At 37.7% G+C, this 27,519-nt stretch overlaps 1 pseudogene; it reads right to left on the minus strand.

Annotated features, from left to right (window-relative positions):
- Positions 1 to 1,833: 1,833 nt before the first annotated feature.
- On the minus strand, positions 1,834 to 27,519 carry LOC132612069 (endoplasmic reticulum oxidoreductin-1-like; annotated as a pseudogene).

Below are 27,519 nucleotides of genomic sequence, written 5' to 3' on the forward strand. Positions count from 1 at the left end.
GAATATACTAGCTTAATTCTTCAAAAATGGCCTCAAAGAAAAAGAGAGATTGAAGCTTTTAATTTGGGGTAAAATAAAAAAATGGGTCGCGTAAAATTTAGTAATGTGTAAAGAATATTACTGTTGCTTTATTATTATTTTTTGAAGTTTAATTGCTGATTTGGACTACCAGGTTGACATTTTACAATGGTTGGGAAATAAATTTAAAGTGTTGAACGCGCCATGGTGCGGTGACAACACGCGCACTGCCACATCAGCAAAAAGGGATTCCTCTTTTAAATTGTACAGGGGGTAATAGGACCACCGCAAAGGTTAGGTGTGTAGTTGGGATTTTGGTCAAACGTTGGGGGCTCATTTGGCCATTCTCTCTAAAGTTCATGTTAGATTTCTGTAAAATTAATACAACTACAAAAACATTGTATACAACTCTGATACAACATTCAAGACTTAAAATAATCGCTCAAATTTTTGTGTATGAAATGTGTATATCTTTGCTCAAGGCTTAAAAAGTTCGCTCAAGTTTTGTGTATGAAAAACGTATGAAATGTGTCTATCTCGATCAAGGCTTAAACATTACGCTCAAAATTTTATGTATGAGAATGGTATGAAGTTTGTATATCTCGCTCAAGACTTAGAATTTCATTCACATTTTTCATATATAAATTTAATATTAGGTTTCTGGAAAATTAATACAACTACAACAACATTGTAACAACTTTCATGCAATATTCAAGGCTTAAAGTTTTCGCTCACAATTTTGAGTATGAAAATTATATTAAAAATTTCGCTCACATATACACATTTCATACACAAAAATTTGAGGTAATTTTTTAATCCTTTGAGCAAAAAAAAAATTAATTTTTTTAAAAAATATAAAAAATAAAATAAAAAATGTTTAAAATATTCTTTTTATTTTTTTTTAAAATTATTTTCTGGAAAAAAATGAAAAATATATGAAATACGTCATGTTTCGTAAAATGTCGTTATGTTTTGTAAATAGGAAAAACTATCTATATATTTTGTAATAAAGAGTTTTAAGTAAGTATTCTATGTCATTTTCACTAAGTGAAAATACAGACCCTTTGTGATTTAGTGGAATGAAATATACAAAGGTTAGTAGCCAAGCCCGAGAGGCGGACCTACGTTTAGGTGTGTGGCTGTGGTGCACTGGCACCTGTGAGATCTGAAAGAAGTTTGTATATTTAATTGATGCTATATGTTTACAGTTGAGTTCGCTAAAACATGGCTATATATAGACTACTTGGCACCCACATTTTCACTGCCAAGGAGCTCCATCCGTGATGGCTTTGTTTATGTGTATACATTTGCCTGACTTTAATTGGTATCTAATGAGTTTCTCAATTAGTATGGGATACACGTGTCCAAAAACTAATTACTATAAAAACACCAGTCTGCAAACCAGAGTTGCCTCCACTATGATAACTATGCGTTAGGGTCGCCTTCTGTCATGGATGGTTGGTCACTAGGTGTAGAAATTTGTGTCGCCATTACATTTTCGAGTGAAGGCCCCATTTCATGTACAAGCATAATGGATTCTGAAAGCCGATTCAGTAAGTTAATCAATGCAATAACTTCATTCCGTTGCAAATGCAGCTGAAACAATATACAAACAGAAAAGAAGCAATTTGGTTATGCAGCAAGTAACAAGCTATGAAGAAAATGCAAAAAACACATGCCAAAAATCTAGATCTCTTTCTTTTTCATTTTGCACTTCTAAAAACATTTAAGGTATACACATTTATAACCACAACCAAAAACCTATATGAATGGAAACAAAAGTACCCATATTACGGAAAATATCTGTAAGGAAGGTACAAACTTTGGTCATTAACTCATATCAAACAGAATAAACTGAAACTTGTTTTAGATAAGGCTAATGAGTGTCATTCATCTGCAGAAGACTTATATGAGTTTCACCTAAACGTTCTTGACCATTGACGAAGAATAGTATCTTTAATGCAGTACCAAGACCAAGAACCTGAAGCTTTCCTCAAAGACGACATTTTTCGCATCCAATGCAGTCCATCAATGCACTACATTTTTGGTCAGATACCTTTAAGAGTATATTAATAGATGGTATAACACCTCGATATCCAAGCAGAAGATACTAGTACAGTTGCTCATCAAGGTAGCTAATTTATCCAGAAGGAAAACTGCATTCCCAACAAACTTGAGTCAAGTAACATGTATGATCATGCTCACAAGCAGATAATACTAATTCAACAATAACAGATGAGAAAAAGTTAGAAGATTAATAACTGGATTTTCTTCGTTGTATTTGCCCTTAATATCAGTGCAATAAAAGAGGAGAACCATTAAGATCCAAAGTGAGGGAGGAAAAAAAGGTAAAGGATTTCTCGAGGTGCAATATTTTGAAACATGAATAGAAGAATTCTATTCTGGAGAAGTATCAATTAGCCGGGATATCGATAGAGGACCTGATATTTCTGAACTGCTTTTGAATTTGCTGCATCAGGTTGGGCTCGCCTTGACCTTTCCATAACCTCGCCTCTTTAAAAGGTTTAGGACATGCAACTTGCAGTTTCGGATCGTAAACCAATTGCTTCATCCAAGATTGTGTTTCCAGGTCGTCCTCAGGGTTTCCAGTATCATATGAAGCCTCGTCCAAGTAGTCCGCTGCCTGCAAAAGTATTTAAATCAGCTATCTGACTCTTCAAAAATGTTGACGGGTGCATAGCTGATTATCCAAAAGAAGTGCATTTTTAGAGGGATTTGACACGGGTGCAACAACATTTTTGGAGAGTACGAGCACCACTTCTCTTGCTGCTCCTCCACCACTAGGGGGGTGGGTGGGGGTCAAGCAAGCATATCGATTAAAATACTCACTTTGGTAACAGCACGGAGCACAAGCAGGAAAGTGAAGTATAGGTTGTCGACACGGTCTGGGAATTGTAAATCACGGTCATACATCACAGTAAGATTCTGTTCCCAGTGAAATCATGCAAAGCCAGAAGAAAACAGTAAATAGTGTCAGAGACCATTATCATTTCTCAAGGATGCTGCTATTGTGTGATCTCAGGAAGAAATAACTATTGGCTATAAACATGTGAAGAGACTTGTGATCATTTCTTCAACAGCCAGTCATTTGACAGGATGGTCTGATTTGTTCTACAGTGCTTAAGAGAATGAAAATCCATCTTGACTCCAGGTAACAAAAGTTTCCTGTAAATATGATGCCAAAACTCCAGCACTTGGAATTAGTCATATTTCCGAGCATTCCTTTTTTTTTTTTTTTGTTTAAAATTTGGGGGGGGGGGGGGGGGGGGGGGGGGAGCGGGGGAGAAGGTCAAGATAATTTCAGCATGGCTTTTCTATGAAAAATAGAAAAGTAAAGATAATTTCAGCATGGCTTTTCTATGATAGTAAGTGTTTACAAACAAGAAAGAAGTGGTTCTTACAGCTTATGATTTTTCATTCCCTCACATCGAGTCAAATGCCACGCACAATTATAGCTTTGACAGAATTTAACATTTTCCATATTCACAAAAGAAACAAACTCTTGGACAAGATTGTTGCACAATATTAAACTTCCTAGATACAAAAGCCATGATGGAAAATAAGTGGAAGGGTCAAGGTCCTAGTACCATGTTTGATGCTTCATCAAGCAAGTAATCAGCTGCTATGGGAATAGAAATTGAGGAGTGCAGGCCAGATATTAATTTATACAATATTCTTTTCTCTGGGCAAATCTCTCCAGATGGATCCACAGAACATATCACAGATATTAGAAACTTCAGAAGCTGATGTAAAATGATTAGAACGAAGCAGAGATAGAGAAGCCGAACAGTTCCCTACTGAAAGAAAGAAGAAGCTACGAGATAAAGATAAGTGAATTAACCAGCTTACATTTAGGACAGTTTTCTATATAAACAGCATCCCATATTCTTCTAGCAGATGGACCACTGTATCCAGTGTAGCGTTCAGGGTTCAATTGGAGATTAACATATGTCATTTCAGCTGAAAGTAAGAAAACACTATCAATCCTTCCCAATTTCAGAAAATATATTCGCTAATATTTCTGTTGATGCAGATACTATTTAATTTGTTAAAGAAATACAAAAAGAGATTTAAGAAGGGAAAAGATGCACGGCAGAAAAAATTGGTTACTCTGCTGCAAAGCAGTGAGCACGGACCCGTGCCTGATTGAATTGCAAGGAGGCTTGTAAATTTGCTACACTATGCAGAGGAGTGGTCTTCAATGCAGCAAAAAAATAAAGAGAAAATATTCTTAAAAAGTACTCTACAATAGCGAGTCAAGCAATTATACAATCAGTGTCCTTTATCATTTTTCTTTCTGCTGGTCTCTTTTCCTCTTTTCTTTTTCTCCCTTTTGGGTGGTCAGAATTATATATAACAGTAGAAAGTGAATAACCATTATCTGCCTCATCAGCATTCGTCCATGAGTTGTCCACTTCCACCCAGCCTTTGAATCCTTTGGAGTCTATCGTACGATCAACAGCTCCCTCAGGGTTTTCTTCTAGACAGACTAGATTACTTGAAGAATGTCGATGACTTTGCTCCTTAAATGGCTCTGGAAATTCATTCTCTGGGCATTCACATACACTGCAGTCTCATAAACGGCACATGCCATCATCTGGCCAGAATGGACAATCACACCACAATTTAACCTGCAAATGTAAAACATGGTAGGAAAAAAAAGGAACTGGATCAGCAGTGGAAAGTAAGCACATCCAAAAATATCAGTAGTGCATCATGAGAAGCTATAAAATAGAAAAGAAAAAAGTGATGACAGCTCAAACAGTAGGCTGCATTAATTCTTCTTTGAAGCTGAAGCATATTTCATCCAATTATAAATTGAATCAAACATATAAAGTTGAAAGTTGGCGTTTAGAAAACCATATCTGAGGATTCAAGAACTAAGACTTTCGCCTCTGACTTCTATGTGATAATAATAAAAGCTGTCCTTCATAGCTGAAAGAAAAGATTTCCTCAAAACATTTGGATTCGAGATTCTTTCCTTACTAAAGAGGATAAATGTGTAGTAAATATGATCCTAAAGGGGTCACTATGGATTTGAAAGCCAAAGAAACAAAGGAAAAGAAAAATCAAAGACAGGAAAACAAGTCCACGTAATTAGAGAAAATGTACATAAGACGAAAGATGAAAGTTTAAAACTTATAAACTTATGACCAGAGACAAAAATGCACAAAATTATACTGCCTCCTTCCTCTCTCCAGGTACGAAAGAAGAAGTGTCTAGAAAGATAAAAAGTCTCAGATTCATTTACACTGAGGATACCCAATACAAGTGTTTCCAGTGGCTAAAGAATGAAATAAATTGAAGTAACCAATTTAGTCCCAGATACATGTCAACACATCTTCCCCGAGTGCCCAATGTGTCAGAATCCAAGATGACAGGAACATCCTGAACCCCTAGAATGTCTGTACTACAGAGCACCTGTAATACTTAAGGTTGCAGCCTTAAACCATAGTGGACCAAGTGGAGTGTTCCTGCCCGATTTCAGCCAGCTAACACTTAGAAGTTTTAACAAGATTTAATTGAGCATACATCCAATGAGCTTGAAACAAGAGGGGGATGGCTTCGAAGAAACTTTGGGGATGATGAACTAGTTTAATCTCTATATATATTTGCCATGGATAAAGCTCCACGCTAAGATGGCTTCTCCATGGCCTTATTCAAGAAAAACTTCAATCCTTCCTGTTCCAACCAAAAAAGAAAGTAGCTTGCAAATTCACAGACTTTCATGGAATAAATCTTGTAGGAAGAGTCTATATAATTTTAACAGAAGGGTTTCTCCTCGATAAGGCTGACAGTTCCTGGATGAGGATGCACAAACGTTTCAGTACGAGCATGAAAATTTTGGACGTGATACATAGTACTTGTTGTTAGTGAATTCAGCATTAAGGGCTGTTAATTGAAACTTTAAAAGTCAACCACGCCTTGTCATTACTTCACCAGTAACAGTCGAGGACTATCAAATACTTAAATGTTGTTGATGTCAAGATAAAAAGAACACTGATCTTATTGGGTGTGCCAACAAAGTACCATATTGATAGCTGAAAAGAAAAGGAGCTACTTATAAGGAGTTGGATACTCTTAATGATGTGAGGCCTTTTGGAGAAAACCGTGCGGGCTTGGCCCAAAGCGGACAATATCAAAGATGGCGGAGTGTGGCGTGGGGCCCGGCTTAGTGCCTTTAGCCGTCTATGATGTGAGGCCTTTAGTGCTTTATAAGGAATTGGATACTCATAATGATGTGAGGCCTTTTGTGTTAGGATTTGAATCCCAAATCCGACCGTTGTAAGCAGGTTCCCAGGAAAGATTGGAGGGTCACAGCTGGACCACTTAAATACCAACCTCCTTATACAGAACCTACTTACGTCGTGATGTAAGCGAAGAATAAATAGCACACACAGATTTATAGTGGTTCACCCTCAATGTGAGAGCTACGTCCACGTTGCTGCTGCAGATCTTATTAAAGAAGAAATATTACAAGTGTTTACAACAATCAACCTCAATCCCAATTACACTCAAGAATTTTTTTACTAAAAAATTCTCTTAAAGACTTCTCTTACTTAAGCCTTTCACTAAGAGTATTTCTCTTAGATTTTTCTCTCTTTGGGATGTGTTGTCTTTTTCAATTTTTGGTGTCTCTAGCAAATGAGAAAGCTTCCCTATTTATAGGTGTGAGATGAACCTATTGATGTCATTAGTGACTCAAGCAAGCACTTGACAATTTTCCAAAGACAAGGAAGATGTTTTCTTCCTCAAAACAAGGGAAGTGTTTTCTTCCCTAAAATAAGGGAGGTGTTTTCTTCCTCAAAATAAGGGGATGGACCCAACAAATCTCCCACTTGAAGACTAATTTTAATTTGTCTTCACACTTTGATCGATGCAGCAGCTCTTTCCTAGTTTCATACTTCATGCAGGCCAACTGAAGTTGAGCATAGCTTCAGTTTGTCTATCGTCACTGCCTTTGTCAGCATGTCTGCTGGATTTTGACTCCCTGCGATCTTCTCAAGCACTAGCGCTCTATCTTCCAAAGCTGATCTAACGAAATGGTACCGGAGTTGTATGTGCTTCGTTCGAGCATGGTAGACCGGGTTCTTTGCCAAATGAATGGCACTTTGGCTATCACAATATAACACACTTCCCTCGTGGTCCTGATCCAATTCTCGCAGAAAAGATTGTAGCCACATCATTTCCTTTGTGGCCTCCGTCACAGCAACGTACTCAGCCTCACAACTAGAGAGAGCTACTATCTTTTGCAACTTTGAAACCCAAGAGATTCACTACAAGAAACAAGATTTATTGTGGCGACATATAGTGGCGACAGTATTAGCTGCCACAATAGTTACATATTCAGTGGCAACAAATAATGTTGCTGCAGAGGCTAAATATTTAGTGGCGAGCTATAATAGGTCGCCATTAATAGTTGTCACTAATTCTATAATTTTTCATTCCCGCTAATATCAAAATTTTGCCTCCATATTTTTAGTGGCGACTCGTAAATAGTCGCCCCTGAATATATTTTGTGGCGACCTGGTCGCTGCAAATAGTCTAATTTAATTTTAAAATAGAAACAAAGATAAAAGTAGAAAGTAGCAGCTCAGTCGTCTTTCTTGTTTATTCCTCCATCTGTACAACATTTTTCTCCTTCTCAGTTGAAAATTCTTCAAATTTTCACTACTCGATTCGCTCAAATCTCTTAAATCTGTATGCTAATACCACAAAATGTGACCATATTTTAGAGACCCAAAAGCCCTAAGTAAAAATTGTGACTCCATCAGGTACGTGCTCAAATTCCTTTTCGATGGTACATATTTTTGGCAAATTTCACCTCCATTTCTTTAACCCATTCGAAAATCTATAGGAATCGAGTTATCTAAATCGGAAGAAAGTTCAAAGTTAGAAGTTTGAAGCTGCAAGTGTTTGAAGTTGTTTGGAGTTTTGAAGTTGTTCAAAGTTTTGAAGGTACCATTCATGTTTATCCCTATTTTTATTTTTCATATTTTGTCGATTCTCGATCTTGACAGTCATTTTTGAGTTATCTCTTTCAATGGGTAAGCTGGAAGTTTCTTTTTGAAATTCTAGGCCTTTTGATGTTATTATTGTGATTGGATGTTCATATTACATTGGGTATTTTGAATGTAGTGATTTATGCAGAGAAAAGAGCTTCTTTTAGATTAAATTTATCTGGGTTTTTAGCTTTGAAGATGTATTCTATTGGTTTTCAAGTATTGAGTTATAAGAAATTTATTGAAGTATTTAATATGCAGAACATGTACTTTTCTTTCTTAAAAGAGAGATTGGTAAAGGTAGTTTTCTTTGCTTCTTTATTTACTTCAGCCCAATATACTCTACTCTTTGGATTTTTTGTGTGTGTATGTGTAAGTTAGTAAATATGAAGGCAAACACGAATTGTTGCATTTCCCCTTCATTTTAAAATGTTGATAAAGTAGTTAATGTCCTTATTTATATTTTCAAATATCCCGAAGTTGCATATGCAGCAAACTAGTTTTTGATTAAATCGTATTGAGTTTCGAAAAGGCTGTATTCATGTGATACTGCCTTGTCAAGAGACTCCCTGATGTTTAAACAATGTACTGATACTTTTACATGATCTGAAAGATCAAATAATCTCATTCTCACAGCTTATTAGATAATATGAACGTTATAACTCGATTTGTGGTGCATCAGATGAGTTTGCGGTTGACAGTTTATTAAATGTTGTATACGCTGAAGTAATGCCGTGATTTTGTTCAAAAACTAAGTATTGATTTCCGATTCTTCTTGTACATTAAACAAGCTCGAAACAACGGTTTTGGTTTTTAGAGATAGAATTTAGCATGTCCTAAAGAACACTTTTTAGTGAGATCTAAGCGAATCTGATTTGGTCATTTCCTTGGAGGTAATAAGATTTGGTATAAGCATTTTCCTTTTGCATTTAGTGAACAAATTTAAAAGCCCTCCTAGTTGTAGAAGACCAACTGTGTTTGCATAATTTCACTTTGAATACTGGTAGATACTGTTGGCATGAGGCTTGAAAAGATAAAACATGTATCTCGTTTGAAAGTTTGTTTTTTCTCTAAGAAACTGCCTCTTTGTGTGTTTACTTGTGATGATATCCAAGTCCTGATCAAAGTAGTTCTGCATTGTCTTTCTTACTCAAAAACTTTTTCCATCACCCTGCCTGCTGTCATGTTGCTCTGAACTGCTGCAATTAGATGGTTGCACCTAGGATCCTGAAACTGTTATTAAACAGGTGCTGCACTCTGAGATTCTAACTGCTGCCATGTTTTTTGTTACAAGCAAGCTGGGCAAGTCCTCTATTGTTGACACTTTTTTTTTTGATGAAATAATTGTTATCATTAGCATCAGGCATCAAAAAGATGCAAATTATAGGTAAAGTTAGAGCTACCTAGTAGCTTCAAAAGCAAAAATCACCTTGTTAGCTTTCTACAGTCAAAACAACTATCTTAAATACAGTGAGCTAACAAAGTCCAAAAAGTTTTCATGTGAATCTACAGGGGAGACATTTGCCCAACTAAATAAATACAAAAGACAGTTTGCTTTCAAGGTTGGTGTTGGGGTTGATAATCCATCAAAGCATCTTCTATTCCTCTCCTTCCATATGCTCCAAAAAATTGCAGCAGGTATCATTCTCCAAATGTTCTTGATGGTGTTATCAACCCTCCAGCTGCTCCAGCACTCGATAGCATTCTTGATGGTGCGAGGCATAACCCAACTGATTCCAAAAAGTGAATAGAACATGTTATAAAAATATAATGTAAATCTACAATACAGAAACATATGGTTGTTGGTTTCTGCCTTCCCGTGACACATGTAACATCTATTAGCCATATGAATTCCCCTTTTCATAAGGTTGTCCAGGGTCAAGCATGCCTCATAAAGAGCAGTCCAGCTAAAACAGATGACCCTGGGGGGCAGTTTGGTTTTCCAGATTAGTTTCCAAGGCCAGAAATCAGTAATTCCATTTTGTTCCATAATCATTTTATATCCTTTCCTCACAGTGTATCTGCCATCACCTGCACCTCCCCATTTGAACTTGTCTGTGATATGCTCATTAATTAGTAGGATGTCGTTCAATGTGGCTAGAAGCCTGACTAGATCTTCAACCTCCCAGTCTTGAAGATTCCCCTCAGTGTGATGTTCCAGATGTGCCCAATCTTGTTTTGAGTGATGGTAGAGTCAGGATGACAAGCAATCTGAAAAATAGCAGGATAGTCATGTCTTAAGGTTGAGTTTCCCAGCTATTTGTCCTTCCAGAACTTGATTCGCTGACCATTGCCTGCCAAAATGTGATGATTTTCTGAGAACTCTCCCCATAGCCTGCATATATGCTTCCAAACTGTATTGTTGACACTTGTTTGGGATAAGATTATCACTTGCATAGCTTTTGCCTTGCTGCTACTGTTGTCAACTGCTGAACCTGGAGATTCTTGCTGCATTTTAATTTCCATTTGAGCATAATAACTTGTGCATTTTTGAAAGGTTCAGCTAGTCTACTATGAACTGTGGCTCTTTGTTGTTTGCTATGAACTATTGCTACTTTGATAAAAACAAATGCTACACTTTAAGGGGGAATTAGCTGCCTGCTGGTTTTGTTCTGTAAAAAGAATAGATACTACATTCGATAGGCTTGCCATACCTGTGGTTTAAATGGCCACCATGTTTGGTACATGTTGTTGTCCTTTAAAGAAAACATTAGCTGCACTTGGAGTTATACTAGTGGTTGCTGTATATTGTCTACTGCATGATTTATTGATCATATTCCTCGTAAATTATATTAATCACAATTATTCTTCTGATAATTGGAATGCACCTCTCATATAAAGTAGAGTATGTTTTAGTTATGAATATATTAATTTTTTAAATATGAAGTTTATATTGACTTATTCATGCTGACGCCTTTGCATAGGCCTCTTCTTAGACTTTTCCACTGTTTATCATTATGAAAAATCTAATTAATTAATTTATTCCTTTTTTTGTTGAAAAATAGGAAATGGATAAAAGTTGGTTGAATATTAGCAATAGAGTTGACCAAAGGTACAGAGATGGAGTAGAAAGCTTTCTTAATTGGGCATTCAGTCAACCCGGGGTGAGCACTATTATTCGATGTCCTTGTAAAGGGTGTATGAACACCGTGTTCAAGCTAAGGATTAATGTAAGAGGAGACTTGTTGAACAAGGGCTTCTGGGATTCTTATAAAGTGTGGGACTTGCATGGAGAAGTGTTAGTTAGAGTTGATGATGAAGTCGAAGATGATAGCATTGAAGAGGATAACATTACTGAAATGATTCACGATGCTTGCGGATATATGAATGTGGAGGATAATACTAATTCTTCTGAGGGCAATGAAGAGCCAAATATGCATGCAACAAAGTTCTACAAATTGTTAGAAAATGCTCAGACAGAACTTTATCCTGGTTGCACAAAAGTCTCAAAGTTGTCTTTTGTTGTTAAATTACTTCACTTGAAGTGTCTTAACCATTGGAGCAACAAATCAATGGATGAGTTGTTGAGCTTCTTTAAAGAAGTTCTTCCTGAGGGGTCATTTGTACCCAAATCTTTTTATGAAGCGAAGAAAGTTCTTCGTGACCTAGGCTTGGGGTACACCAAAATAGATGCATGTCAGAATGATTGTATTTTATATTGGCACGATTATGTCAATGCCCAATCATGTCCGAAGTGTGGTAAGTCTAGATGGAAGTCAGAAGGACACAAAGGCAAGAAAGTAGCTCATAAAGTATTGCGACATTTTCCAATCAAACCAAGGCTTCAGCGATTATACATGGCAAAAGAGACGGCAAAGAAGATGAGGTGGCACAAGGAAGAAAATATTGATGATGGTGTCTTGCGGCATCCATCCGACTCAATAGAATGGAAATCTTTCAATGAGCGTCATCCTACTTTTTCAACTGAGTTAAGAAATGTTAGATTAGGTTTAGCAAGTGATGGGTTCCAACCTTATGGGAATATGAGTTCCAATCATAGTATTTGGCCTGTCGTACTAGTTACATATAATTTGCCACCATGGGATTGCATGAAAAATCCATATTTCATGATGACACTTCTTATTCCAGGCCCTAAGTGTCCAGGCAATGATATTGATGTATACTTACAACCAATGATTGAAGAGTTGAAAGAACTATGGGACGGGGTGGAGACTTATGATGCACACTTAAAATCTAATTTTCTTATGCGTGTGGCTCTCCTGTGGACGATTAATGACTTTCCTGCATATGGGAACCTTTCAGGATGGTCAACCAAAGGCAAGCTTGCATGCCCTTGTTGCCATAAAGACACACAATCAGTTTCCTTACGTAATAAGTTATGTTATATGGGTCATCGTCGCTTCCTTCCCATAAACCATCCATGGCGTAGAAACATGGTGTTATTTGATGGGAAAGTGGAAATGGGGGCTGCACCTAGCCCTTTAACAGGTGATGAAGCACTTATGCAATTACAAGATTTGGGCAATGTGACTTATGGTAAAGTGCAAAAGCGAAAGCGTAATGTTTCTAACAATGCTTACAATTGGAGGAAGAAGAGTATCTTTTTTCAATTGCCTTATTGGAAGAATCTTATGTTGCGACATAACATTGATGTGATGCATATAGAAAGAAATGTGTCCGATAATATTTTATCAACTGTGATGAATATTGTTGGAAAGACAAAGGACACGTTGAAAAGTAGATATGATTTGGTGGACCTTGGAATCAGGCAAGGATTGCATCCAATTGAGGATGGGGACAATATTTTGTTACCGGCGGCATGCTATGCATTGTCCCTACAAGAGAAGTTGAAGGTATGTGATTTCTTAGCTAATTTGAAGGTTCCAGATGCCTTTTCATCAAACATTTCAAGGTGTGTTAACATACTTGAGAAAAAGATACATGGATTGAAGTGTCATGATCATCATGTATTATTACAAGACATGTTTCCAGTAGCTATACGTGGTTTGTTGCCTAAGGAAGTCTGTGAACCAATTATTGCCTTAGCCAAATTTTTCAAGAATCTATACTCTAAGTGCTTGACAATTGAAGATCTTGATATCCTAGAGGCTGAAAGTCCTATCATATTATGCAAACTTCAAATGGTTTTTCTTCCGGCGTTCTTTGATGTCATGATTCATTTGACAATTCACTTGGCAAGAGAGGCAAAGCTTGGTGGACCAGTTCAATATCGGGATATGTACCCTATTGAGAGGTAACGTGTCTTTCTATAATATAAATGCCACATATTTAGAATATCATATTCTACAATTATATTAATCAGTAATCTATATATAGGTATTTGCGAACACTTAAGTCATATGTACGCAACCTAGGTCGTCCAGAAGGTTCAATTGCAGAAGGTTATTTGGCAGAGGAAAGCCTCACGTTTTGCTCACGATATTTAAAGAATATCTCAACCAAGTTCAATAAACCAACTAGAAATGACGATGGATCTAGGTGAAAGGGTGAGATGTCCATCTTTAAAAATAGTGGGCAACCAAAAGGTGCTGCTACAGATAGCAAGAAGCTACCTCATGATGAGTTCAACCAAGCATGCATGTATGTGCTTCAAAATTGTGAAGAGGTGTCACAATTCTTGGAGTAAGTCTCTTATTTATTCCAAGATAATTTCACATTGAGACAATTCAATTAATCTTCATTAACACAAAATGTAGGGAATACACGGGAGAGATTGAAAGTCAAGGATCAATGAGAGCTCATAGGATGCATAACAATGAGTTTCTTGATTGGTTTCGTGCACGTGTAGGTGTTTACTTAAATGACACTTTTACTATTAGTGTAATTATCCCAAAGTGTTATATAGGTCATAATAGTGTTGTTTGTTTCTGTAGATATTTGTGTTATCTGCACAAGGATGCGTAAATGATGATCTCATAAGCTTAGCTGTCAGTCCTGACCCATTGGTTCATCGATATTCAACATTTATGGTGAATGGATTTAGATTTCAAACAAAAGAGCTTGTGAGAAAAACACAAAACAGTGGAGTTCTTGTTAGAGGAGATGATTCAGACCCTAATAAGGAGTATTATGGTGTATTAGAGGACATTTATGAGTTGTCTTATGTGGGGAACAGGAAAGTTTACCTATTCAAGTGTCATTGGTGGGATGTGGCTCGCCTAGGAAGAGGATATAAAATTGACAAATATGGCTTTACAAGTGTGAATACTCATTGTGCCTTGAATACAAATGAGCCATTTGTGTTGGTGTCTCAGTCCGAGCAAGTCTTTTACTTGAATGACATGGTCAATAAAGATTGGCTTGTTGTTGTAAAGACAAATCCTCGCGACCTTTTCAATATTCCTGAAGTTGAAGATGAAGCATTACTTAACGAAGAAGTTTATCAACAAGAGGAAGTTGAATGTAATATTTTGCGTACCAATGACCAACAAACTGAGATTGAGGTGTCTTTACATAGGGATGATATTGAACCACAAACTGTTTTGCGTACCAATGACCAAGGAAATGAGGAAGATGATTTCATTAATGACAATGATATAGATGTATCCGAGAATGAAGAAGACGAAGAAGAGTTACTTGATGATAATGATGGAGAGGATAGTGATACATCCTCTTGAAGATAAAGAAGCAAAAACTGATGATATAGATGACTACATCTTGTTTTGAGAAGTTCTCTGTATTTTTGTTCTTATTAGGCTGACATGAAACTAAAAACCAAGATGTTTGTAGCTTTACTTTTATAGAAGTTCTCTGTATTTTTGTTCTTATTAGTTCTCTTTATAGATAGAATCAGTGTTTAAGTAAAACTAGTGGTTTACTGTTAACATTTTCATCAATAAAGGTACAGTTGTGAGCAAAATGTCTCACATTTTTATAAATGATTGATTTAATATTTTGCTTAATGAATTGATATTTTCTCCAACATATAAATATATATTTTATCATCTTTAATTTCTGATTATGATACTTATCCTTTTTTAATCTGATGTTGCAGGAAATGAGAGGAACTGGACGAGGTAAAAGCGGGACAGGCTGTGGACGTGGAAATTTTCGAGGACGTGGAAATTCTGGAACGACGTCTCAACCACAAATACAATCAATAGGGATTAATGAGGTACCTTTGGAGATAGGACAATCAAGTAACCCAAGTCAAGGAACTCTACAGTCCGGACAAATATCATGTAACCCTCTCCAAAGAACATCTCCAGAGACACAATCATCAAGGAATCTAGAAGAAAATGCATGCCCCTCTCCAGAGGCTGAAAATGCTGCAGGTTAGTTCTCTGTTATAGTCCCTCGTAAAAGGAGAATGACCTACTGTAAATCCTCATTTAGGGTAGAGGGGGCTTGGAGAATGACCTTTGATTAATGGCAAATGCATCTACGGGCTTTAACCGTTAGAGCCAGTAACTGTATAAAGAACTGGGGGTTTAAGACACATACATACATGCGTGGTTTCTCTCAAGGTTTTATATTTTCCCATGAACAAAGACATTCATCATCACATAACAATTATTATGGGGTAGACTTATTTTCCTGATCCTTTTCAAATGCTTATTTCTTCTCAGAATTATCCGTTAAATTTTCTGATCTTGAATTGTTTTGTTGCTCTATGGGATTCTTTTTTCATGGTGATTCTTGGATATGAATGTAGACGTAAATTTGGTCGCTCTAAGGTGGGGTTGTTCATTTTTGTTTGATTTGTTTCTTAAATTGATAATGTTACAATCTTTGCCTAAGAACTTGGTTTGCTTGGAGAGAAAAATCTTTCTAAGATTAAAGAAACCGTTTATTTTGAGAATGACTTGGTAAATTTTCATGGTTTGTGTTTTAAATAAGGTTTCTCTGAGACCAGCAGAGCATTCTTTGGATTCTTAACTGTCAACCTTTTACCTTTCGTCTGAATTCGGAACATCTTGTCGTGAACCTTTATTTTTCTGTCCTCATTTCTTGGATCCAATAGCACATAACTGAAAAGCATTACAAGCCATCAAGAGCATGTGTTATTTGGTTTACTTACCCAAAGGGAATGCAGAAACGAGCTAGAACCAAATTAAGTATTCAAAATGTACATATTTCACAGAAAAATAAACTGGTTACATTAAATTAACAAAGTACCAGCATCTACAGATCACCAAAGATAGAAGAAACTTCAAAGTGAGTGCAGAGTTGACATATACACATGGACAAAATCTGACAGCCACATTAGCATCAGGCCAAGACTGAATCCATTCTTTAGCCCAACAAATAAATGAGCACAAGAAAACCAACAAGTAAGAACATAAACTTGAGATTGCTATCTGCTTGTACTTGGGCTGTGTCTTGAGCATTACGAACATGTGGCCCGTGATATGCAGGAGTATATCCAAATGGGTAATTTGATGTGGTAGGATACGCTGTCGGACTAGGAAATCCATGAAACTGGAAGCTGAGTAACCGAATCTTGCAGTTGCTGTGGGAAAAAAATCCTCCCAATCCTCCCATATGACCAAGTCCTCCATGATTATGAAGATTATTTGGTTCAGGTTGAGGAGCAGTTTCAGGTCGTTGTCCTGCAGGTCTATTAGGAATTTCAAGGCCGGGGATTGGTTTTGATCTGGGATTAGTAGAAGTCCTTCCTCTTCGAGTGTCTCGTTAAAATCGGTTATTAACTAAATATGTGCTAAGTCTAACTTCGAGTGTCAAGGTTCTTCCTTCGTATGCCATCTCTTTACTATCTTTCTCTTTTCTTCTAATGTCGTATTGAAGGCAACCACCAACCATTTCATGACACTAATGCTAATAGTAACTTTTCTCATTAAATGTCTGCTACGCTTGAACCAGTCGAACCATACTTCAGAACCTGAATGTCTCCCTGTAATGTCATATGATTTAAAATCTGCATTGTAGAAAATCTTATATTCCCCCATATCTATTGAAATTCCGGCCAGAGCTGCCGGATAAATTCACTCTCTTTGTTAGTTAAGACTCTTTGTAGCTGATATATATTAAAATCAGTAGTGATGATATATATGTTTTTGCTTTGCAGTTTCTCGCATCAATAAAAAGAGAGGAAGGGGAAAATATAAATCTAAAACAGTAGATATAAAAACTAAGTATAGAGGAAAAATCACAATAATGATTCCAGATGACATTGATAGAGCTGTGGGTTCCGGGGCTAGAGATATTGTTAATTACTCTGGTTTGATCATGAGGACCTATATCTCGTTCCGAGAGGGAAAATGGCAAAAGATTGTTTTGAAATACGGAGAAGCAATGTGGTTACAGGTCAAGGTAACAAATTACTGTCAATATTATATTTCCTTTAGATTCATGATTTATTCATATGATTATTATATCAAATATAATGTTACAATATGTTCAGAACAAATTTGAAGTTTGTGGCGGGCTGCGAGAGCATAAGTTGCAAGGCTTTGTGATAAGTAGTATGCAAAGGCTTTTTAGAGCATGGAAAGCTCGATTGCACACTGATTACCTCCGTTATTCTACTGATGAAGAAAGATTGTCTCATCGACCTGAGGATGTTCAGTTGGAGGACTGGAAATACCTAGTAAAGTATTTTGGAAGTGAGGAATTCAAGGTAACTTAATAACCAGTATTTTGGAAGTTAGTAAATACAAAGTGTGTTTACTCTTTGAATAAAGTTATCCTGAACTCTTGACTTATTGCTGGTTGTTAGTGAGAGAAACAAAAGAAATAGGGAAAAGCAAATAACTAAGCATGCTTGTGGTACAAGGTCTTTTGCAGAAGTAGAAGAATCTACGGTGAAAATACTATTGTTCCCCTATTATAACATATAATGCTTTGTTATTTATATATTTATCTGCTTATAAATTTTCCCTATAAAACTATATTGTAGAGAGATCCGGTTTCTGGAGAAAAGGACACACCAGATAAAGTGTGGGAGATCCAACATACACATAAGAATGTTAACGGAGAACGGGTGTGGTTGGATTAAAAATCCCAACAAATTCATGTAACTCCCTAAAATCACTGCCTTATTATCTTTCCATCATATTACTTGCTACTTTCATATGTTTATTATGTCTTGGTGTAAATGATTATGTCTTGGTGTAAATGTAGGGCCAGCTTCAGCAACTTGTTGTTGAACAACAATCTGAAGAGGTTGAGCATCCCATGACTAGAGAAGAGATGTATTCATCCATTCTTGGTCAGAGATCAGGCTATGTTCGTGGTTTTGGATATGGAAAGAAGCCTCCCAGAAAGACTCAAATGCAGCAGGAAAACATAGAAGCTAGCGTGTCTTCTGCGATGGAAATTATGCGTCAAGAGATGCAAGCTGATATGGACCGGAAGTTCCAAGAAAAACTGAACCGAAAGTTGCAAGAAGAAAATGAACAGATGGCTATCGACTTAAAAAGAGAGATGGAAGAAGATTTGCAAAAAATATTGGAAGAGGAGCGTGCACACATGAGAGGAGAATTTGACAAGATGATCCAAGACCAAATGGCTGCTTTCATGACTAGAATTCTACAGGTACTTGCTCTTGACAATTCTTCTTTCTTACTTTTGAAAATTATTTTGTGTCTTGATCCATATAAGTTGTTGGCTAGTTCCTCTAAATCTGATTTTCTAGCAGATTTTGTATTTCGCTGCTACTAAAGTTCTGTTACAATTTCAAGTTGCTGATTTTAGAAGTAACGTTCCTTCTTCTTGTCCTTTCCGATCGTTTAATGTGTTGGTTTATTAAAAGAGGGAGCAGTTTTTCCTGTGTTTCGTTTTTTTTTTTTTACACCAGCAGCAACAAAATGCTGCCTTTATGCACACCTTGTGGCAAACACCTTGTGTACCAACAGCAACAACCAAGGCTACAAAGTGCCAGCACCAGGCTGCTCCTCTGATGCTTGTCTGATAGAGGCCAGCATTAGTAGAACCTGCTGCTGCTGCCTTATTCTAACTCCCCTACCTGTTACAAAAATCCTTGCAACACAACCAGTCCTCTATTAGTCCAACCTCCAGGCCTGCACACCCTTTGACACAACCAGCCTCTATCATAGGTGTTTTTTTTTTTTTTTTTTTTTTTTTTTTTTTTGCATAAACACCAGCTGTTACTGCATAAACAAATTGCTGGTTTGCAGTCTTCGGTAATGTAGTTTGTAGTTTTTCCATATTCTAATTTGTCTCTAATGCTCTTGGAATGGGTTGGATTTAACTGGAAACAGCTAATAACTGAATTTATGAAGAAAGAAGATATTAGCTATGTTCTGAGCCATCTTTGTGGCATTTTGAGCCAATTTGTGGCTTCATGCTTGGCTGCACCAGGAGAAAAGGTGTTCTTTGCTATACATAACTGCTGATGCTACTGCATCTTGAGGCATGACTGATTCTGGCATTTGTAACCCCATCCCAAGGCTATACATAGATGTTGTTTGTGGTTGCTGTTTTCCTAGGATAATCTGGTTCATTTTGAATGTGTTGCTGATCATCAGTTTGCTGCCTTCTTTAAAGAGCATTCCTATGCCATGATGGAAGCTGACTCTCACACTTTGTGTGATTGAGTTGCAGCTTTGGTTCAAAGAACAGACATATGCCATGCAGACTCTCACGCGTGTGTGTGATTGAGCTGCAGCTAGGCTCTGTTGGCTTAAGTCATTGCATAAAAATGAACAGGTTACTATACCTGATCAATACTTCTGTGTTTAAACAAATACTACACTAGACAAGGTTGTTGTTTTGATAGCTGCTGAGCCTTTCTGATCGTTCTGCTGGTGTGTTATGTTGGCTGAAACTTGAGTAAGTTTGGTGTTGTTCTTGCACTGAAATGACTGCATTTTGTTAAAAAATGAATGCTGACTGCTGAGACAGCTGAGTAACTGTGCTGCTGCTGCCACAGTTTCAGCTGCGCTGCAGCTGCTGAAACTGTGGTGCTGAAAGCCTGAATTGAAAACACCGAATTGAAAAAATCGAAACCGAACCGAACCAAACTTCAAAAAACCGAAACCGAAAGAACCGAACCGAACTAGTTTGGTTCGGTGTTTGGTGTCCACGTTCAAAACACCGAACCCGAAATAGCCAAACCGATGTGTGAGAAAACCGAACCGAAGAACCGAACACCCACCCCTAGATTTAAGTGTGGAATTTCTCTAGCGATTGTTACTAGTTGAGGTTATTTTCTAGCAATTGATGGAAAGAAGAAGCATATATACCAACTTGATCCCATAGCAATTTTGGGAACTGATAGACCCGTCCTATGTACACCGCTAGTAGGAACTGATGTATATGTGCAGGTTTAGATTTTGTAACTCAATCATGATATTTGATACTAAATTTTAAATTTTGATGAGTATTGCATGGATATTAAAGATATGATAAAAAATATATTGCCATGATGGTATCTGATGGGATTATGTTACACTATAGTTAGGCCTAAATACTTTTTCAATTTGGCTCATATTATCTTATACATATTTCTTGGATTTGCTTTCCTTGGAACTGAATTGCAACATGGTACAGTTTTGGTAAAGTAGATGAAGTATGAACCTTTATCTTTATAAAGTGTTGGAACTATTATGTCATTGAATTTTAGATTCTTATGTGCTCTAGTTTATTATTAGTGTTGGATTATGAGAACTTTCAAAGTGATCCCGTGTTGTTTTTTAATAGCAGGGACAAGGTTCTTAAGCAATGGGGCTGCCCAAAGAGGAGCTTCAAGGCGTGCAATGAAAGTTTTTGATCATATGTAATATTATGCATACAATGGAAGTTTTTGCTTTTGGATCATATGTAATATGCATACAATGGAAGTTTTTGCTTTTGAATCATATGTATATGCACACAATGAACCGAAGTACTATATATATGTACGTAATATATATGCAGTTGACTTTTAAGTAATGAAAGTATTTATAATATTCGGCTTGGGAATGCTTTTGTTGTTTGTTATTTATTATTGAAAACTTTTAGTAGCAGTATATTAATTTTAGACAATTCAATTGTCTATAGTAAATCTTCATGATTTAATTGTTTTTGGCTATTTTTATTGTTGCTAAAAGTTGTTTTTTAGCAGCAAGATAAATGTTGCCACAAAGGTTAGTAGTTTTTGTGGCGACTGTCCTCGCTCCTAAAAGTAACTTTTTAGTAGCAAGATTAAATCTGCCACTGATAGTACATTCAGTTTGTGACGACAAGAGTCGCTACTAGTAGTAATATTTAGTAGCGAGGACAAACTTGCCATTGATAGTCTATTGAGTTTTGTGGCGACCAAAGTCGCTACAAAATATCACTTTTTAGTAGCGAGATAAAAGTTGCTGCCGATAGTTCGTTTGTATTGTGGTGACATAGGCGCCACTAAAACTTTTATTCAGTGGCGACCAAGCCAATATCTGTGTTGTAGAATTTTTTTTGTGACATGCTTGCTTACCTTTTGTGGCAATATATGTTGCTACAAATACCTGCTTATTGTGGCGACTACCAAATGTCGTCACAACAACCCTTTAGTTATGGAACTACTACCCACGGAGGAAAGTCGCTGCTATAGGTTTTTCGTGGCGACTTCTGGGGATTTTGTGGCGACTTTCGTCGCCACAATAAGGCAGATTTCTTGTAGTGATTGCAGTACCTCCGAAGGTGTAAACATACCCGGATGTGCTCTTTTTGCTATCAACATCACCACCGTTGTCAGTATCAACATACCCTTGCAATCCTGTTTTTGATTTTCGGAAATATAGAGCTAAACTCGAGCTGCCTTTCAGATATCGGAATATCCACTTCACAGCCTCCCAGTGTTGCTTTCCCGAATTGCTCATAAATCGGCTGACAACTCCCACAGCATGTGCAATGTCTGGCCTTGTACATATCATTGCATACATAAGACTACCGATTGCAGATGCATAAGGTATCTTGTCCATCTACTTCTTCTCATCCTCGGTTGTCGGCGACTGATCCTTTGACAACCAAAAGTGTCAAGCCAAAGGAGTGCTGACTGGCTTGGCATCATGCATGTTGAACCTTTTGATAACTTTCCTCACATATTCTTCTTGTGAGATTTTGATGCCCTCCTTGCTTCGGTCGATTCTCATCCCAAGGATTTGCTTTGCAGCTCCCAAATCCTTCATTGCAAACTCTTCCGATAACCCTTTTTTCAACCGATCAATCTCCTGTAGGTTTTCTCCTACGATTAGCATGTTGTCGACATAGAGTAGCAGTATCATATACGAGTCTTCAAATTTCTTGAAGTAACAGCAGTGATCTGCCTCGCACCTTGAAAAATCAGCTTTCTTCATAAAGCTGTCAAACTTTAAATACCACTGTCTTGGAGCCTGTTTTAGTCCGTACAGACTCTTTTGAAGTTTGCACACTAGATTCTCTTTTCCTTTGACTTTGAATCCCTCTGGCTGTCGCATGTAGATTTCCTCGTCTAGATCACCGTGAAGAAATGCAGTTTTCACGTCCATCTGTTACAGATGTAGATTTTCCTTTGCTACCAGTCCAAGAACAGTTCTGATAGTCACCATCTTGGCTACGGGAGAGAAGATCTCCGTATAGTCGATGCCTTCTTTCTGTTGAAATCCCTTTGCAACCAGCCTTGCTTTATAACGCTTGCTTCCATTGGGTTCTTCCTTTATCCGATAAACCCATTTGTTTTGCAATGCCCTCTTATCCTTTGGAAACTCAGCTAACTCCCATGTATGATTTTCCGATAGTGAATCCATCTCATCTTTCATTGCCAGCTCCCACTTGGTCGATTCATCGACTTGCATTGCTTCTTCATAACATTCCGGCTCCCCTCTATCAGTGAGTAGAATGTAGTTGAGGGATGGAGAGTACCTGTGAATCGGCTTCCTGATCCTGGATGATCTACATAGTTATGTGATTGGCGTCTGCTTATTTGTTTCAGAATCGGCACTTTCATCAGCACCTTCTTGGATTGTTTGTTCCTCTGCCTCGGCTATACCTAGCTGCGGCTCAGGTGTCGGGAAGTCCCTCAAATCGACTATTTCCGATTCCTTGTCCTGATATTCTGAATTTTTTTGCAACTTGTCTTTGTACAGTACCTCTTCGTTGAAGACAACATTCCTGCTTCGGATGATCTTCCGATTTTGTTTATCCCAAAATCGGTAACCAAGCTCGGTGTCACCATAGCCAATAAAGTAACACTTCTTTGATTTTGGATCAAGCTTGCTTCTAGCCGTATCATCATTATGAACATATGATAAGCAGCCGAACACTTTCAGAAATGAAAGATTTACCTTCTTGCCACTCCAGACTTCTTCTGGAATTCTGAAATCCAAGGGAATTGACGGTCCTCGGTTAGTTAAGAAGGTCGCAGTATTGACTGCATCTGCCCAGAATGTCTTGGGCAGTCCAGAGTGTATTCTCATACTCCGAGCACGCTCGTTCAACGTTCGGTTCATTCTTTCGGCTATTCCATTTTGTTGCGGCGTTCCAGGAATAGTCTTCATCATCTTGATCCCATTATCGGCACAGTACCATTTGAAATCACCATCAGTGTATTCTCCGCCGTTGTCGGACCTCAAACACTTCAACTTGAGGTTTGTTTCATTCTCGACCATAGTTTTCCATCTTTTGAATACACTAAACACATCAGATTTATTTTTCATAAAATAAACCCATACCTTCCTGGTTGAATCATCAATGAAGGTCACGTAGTAGTGTGATCCTCGAAGAGAGGGGACAGTGGTAGGTCCCTACACGTCTGTGTGCACCAATTCCAGCTTCTCGACCTTCAACTCCCTGCCTGCATTTGAGAAGCTTACTCGCTTTTGTTTTCCGAGAATGCAGCTCTCACACGTATGAAGGTCCACCGTCTTCAGCTCCGGAATTAAGACATTTGTCACCAACAGCTTCATCCCCTTCTGGCTGATATGCCCCAGCCGACAATGCCACAAATCTGTCTTCTTTGTGTTGTCAACCACAGCAATAGTATCACGACAGCTAGTCGTCATGTAGATCTTCTTTCCTCGGCTAACTACCATAGCATCTTTCGCCACCTTCCAAGACCCATTACCAAAGTTGAGATCATATCCCTCATCATCAAGCTGACCTACTGAGATCAGGTTTCGCATCAGCTTTGGAACATGTCTAACTTTTGTAATCTTCCACGAGGATCCATTTGACATCTTCAAATTAATGTCTCCCGTGCCAACAACATCTAGCGGCTCTCCATCGGCTAAATAAACTTTGCCGAGATTCCCAGCCACGTAGTTTGTCATTATATCATGATGTGGGGTGGTATGAAAGGATGCTCCTGAGTCAAGCACCCAAGAGTCTATCGGTGCTGTCAACCGATAGCAACAACGCAACGCCAATGTCTTCCGTAGCAGCGTTGATTCCAGCCCCCTTGTTGTTCTCCTTCTTTGGCGCCCTGCAGTTCTTCTTGAGGTGACCTGGTTTCCCATAGTTCCAACACTCAAGTGTTCGTCCTGGTCTGGATTGACCCCTGCCATTCCTTGACTTCGATCTGCCCCTATTTAGGTTGTAGTTTCTGTCATAATTTCTGCTTCTGTTTTCAACATTAAAAGCAGAACTCGTCGATGCCTCTCCAGAATCTGTCCTGCGCACCTCCTCAGCAAGGATACGATCCCTAACATCGTTGAACTTTAGTTTGTCACTGCCGACAGAATTACTAACCGCTGCTCTCATTGGCTCCCAGCTATTTGGTAGGGATGCCAACAAGATTAGAGCTTGCACTTCATCATCGAAATCAATTTTTACCGATGACAATTGATTTACAATGGTATTGAATTCATTTACGTGTGCAGCAATATGAGCATTTTCCATCATCTTTAGATGAAATAGTTTCTTCATGAGAAATACCTTATTATTTGCCGAAGGTTTCTCATACATGTCAGACAATACCTTCATTATATCTGCGGTGGTCTTCTCCTTTGCCACGTTGTGAGCAACGTTCTTCGACAGCGTCAGCCGAATGACTCCCAGAACTTGTCTGTCGAGGAGATCCCAATCTGCTTGCTTCATCTCCTCTGGTTTCGGACTCAGAGGTTTATGAAGCTTTCTGCCATATAAATAATCTTCAATTTGCATTCTCCAGAACGCAAAATCTGTACCATCGAATTTACCGATGCCGTGCATCGTACCATTTTCGCCTCCCATCGTTTCTAAATCACAACACAACCTGTTGCTCTAATACCAGTTGTTAGGATTTGAATCCCAAATCCGACCTTTGTAAGCAGGTTCCCAGGAAAGATTGGAGGGTCACAGCTGGACCACTTAAATACCAACCTCCTTAGACAGAACCTACTTACGTCGTGATGTAAGCGAAGAATAAATAGCACACACAGATTTATAGTGGTTCACCCTCAATGTGAGAGCTACGTCCACGTTGCTGCTGCAGATCTTATTAAAGAAGAAATATTACAAGTGTTTACAACACTCAACCTCACAACCCTAATCCCAATTACACTCAAGAATTTTTTTACTAAAAAATTCTCTTAAAGACTTCTATTACTTAAGCCTTTTACTAAGAGTATTTCTCTTAGATTTTTCTCTCTTTGGAATGTGTTGTCTTCTTCAATTTTTAGTGTCTCTAGCAAATGAGAAAGCTTCCCTATTTGTAAGTATGAGATGAACCTATTGATGTCATTAGTGACTCAAGCAAGCACTTGACAATTTTTCAAAAACAAGGAAGATGTTTTCTTCCTCAAAACAAGGGAAGTGTTTTCTTCCTCAAAACAAAGAAAGTGTTTTCTTCCCTAAAATAAGGGAGGTGTTTTCTTCCTCAAAATAAGGGGATGGACCCAACATTTTGGGGAAAACCGCGCGAGCTTGGCCCAAAGTGGATAATATCACATTATGTTAAGAGTATCTTTGGGCCGTTTTAGCCCAACAACTGGTATCAGAGCCAATGGTTTGGCGGGACGAGTATGAAGATGGCGGAGTGCGGCGTGGGGCCCGGCTTAGTGCCTTTGTCCGTCTATGGGCCGGTTTATGACATTTACCGGTAGCTTTGAAGACGCATTTCACAGCCTTTGGGCTTTGGTGACCGTAAATACTCTGACAATATGGATGACACACGGACATGTTGAATCTCTGACCCGTGGTATGATAATGAGCCACGTGGAACTTAGTTCAAGAGGGAGATTGTTGGGTGTGCGAACAAAGTACCATATTGATAGCTGAAAAGAAAAATGAGCTACTTATACGGAGTTGGATACTCTTAATGATGTGAGGCCTTTTGAAGAAAACCGTACGGGATTAGCCCAAAACGGATAATATCACATCATGTTGAGAATATTTTTGGGCCGTTTTATCCAACAGATCTCTCACAAGTGCGCAAACATAATTTTAAACCAAAACATCAAGAAATTTAGATATGGAAAACCACAGAGTATACAATCATAAGTACTAAGCTATCCAAGCAGAAGCGAGACCATCACTTCTGGATGGTCTGATTCAGGAACTAACAACCAGTTCAGAGTTTCTACCTAATACGAACATATCAGCACTTACAAATAACAGCTCAAATGGTTTTAATTCGCAGACTAAGTAAATTAACATACTAAGCCGTTTGGCCATAAGAATTATTCACTTTATTTCGATTTTTTTTTCCCACTTTTTTCCGGAATCAGCGTTTGGCCATGAGAATTCCGAATACAACTTGAAGTTGTATTAAATACCAAAAATTCAAAAAAAATTGTTAAAAAAAATTCACTTTTTTACAACTACATTTCACCAAAAACTACAATTTCAAAAACTATGGCCAAACACAACTCCAACTCCAACTCCAAAATTCCAAAAAAAAAAATGATTTTTTTTTTTGGTATCTATGGACAAACGGGGCCTAAATATTTTCCATGATACATGATTAAAATGCATACCTTGAAATATCTGAAAAAAAGGTCTTTTAACAAGTTGTTGGAGCAATGGATGTAGTACTTCCTTGTTAAGATAATTCACGGTCTTGTTGTCACAGCAACAATCCTTCACAATATGCAGCATCCCACTATGCTCCCCCTACAAACATTCCACCATAGCAAAACCCAACTCAGAGAAAATCCACTTCAATAATTTAAAAGAGAAAAGGAATCAACTTTTGAACTTTGCCATCACTCAAGGACAAAATTTCATGGAGTATTGATCCATCAGTCAAAATAATCAATCAAAAAATAATAATAATCTCAGCTTAAACACTAGGATTAGAACAGGACACAAATAGTTAGTAATCACCATTTAACTATTGTATCTTTTTTTTCCAGAAAAATCAAACAGTTAAGCAAGTCATAGATTATCCAAACAGAGAAATCAAAAAATAACATCCCAACATCGGGAAACACATTCAAGTAAACTACAGTTCAATCCAAAACTAGCTGAGAACGCGATATGAATTATCTATATTCTCTGCTCCAATCCGACACATTTTTTTTTCCGCAATATTACGTTATTCATATTCCACGAATTAGAACTTCATGTCATCATCAGGGTGGAGCTAGAGCATGGCTTACGGGTTCGGCTGAACCCAGACCTTGTTTTGGTCGAGTGACTTCGTTCCTTCCAT

The sequence above is a fragment of the Lycium barbarum genome, chromosome 9 (assembly GCF_019175385.1).
Source record: "Lycium barbarum isolate Lr01 chromosome 9, ASM1917538v2, whole genome shotgun sequence".
In the NCBI taxonomy this organism is placed as follows: Eukaryota; Viridiplantae; Streptophyta; class Magnoliopsida; order Solanales; family Solanaceae; genus Lycium; species Lycium barbarum.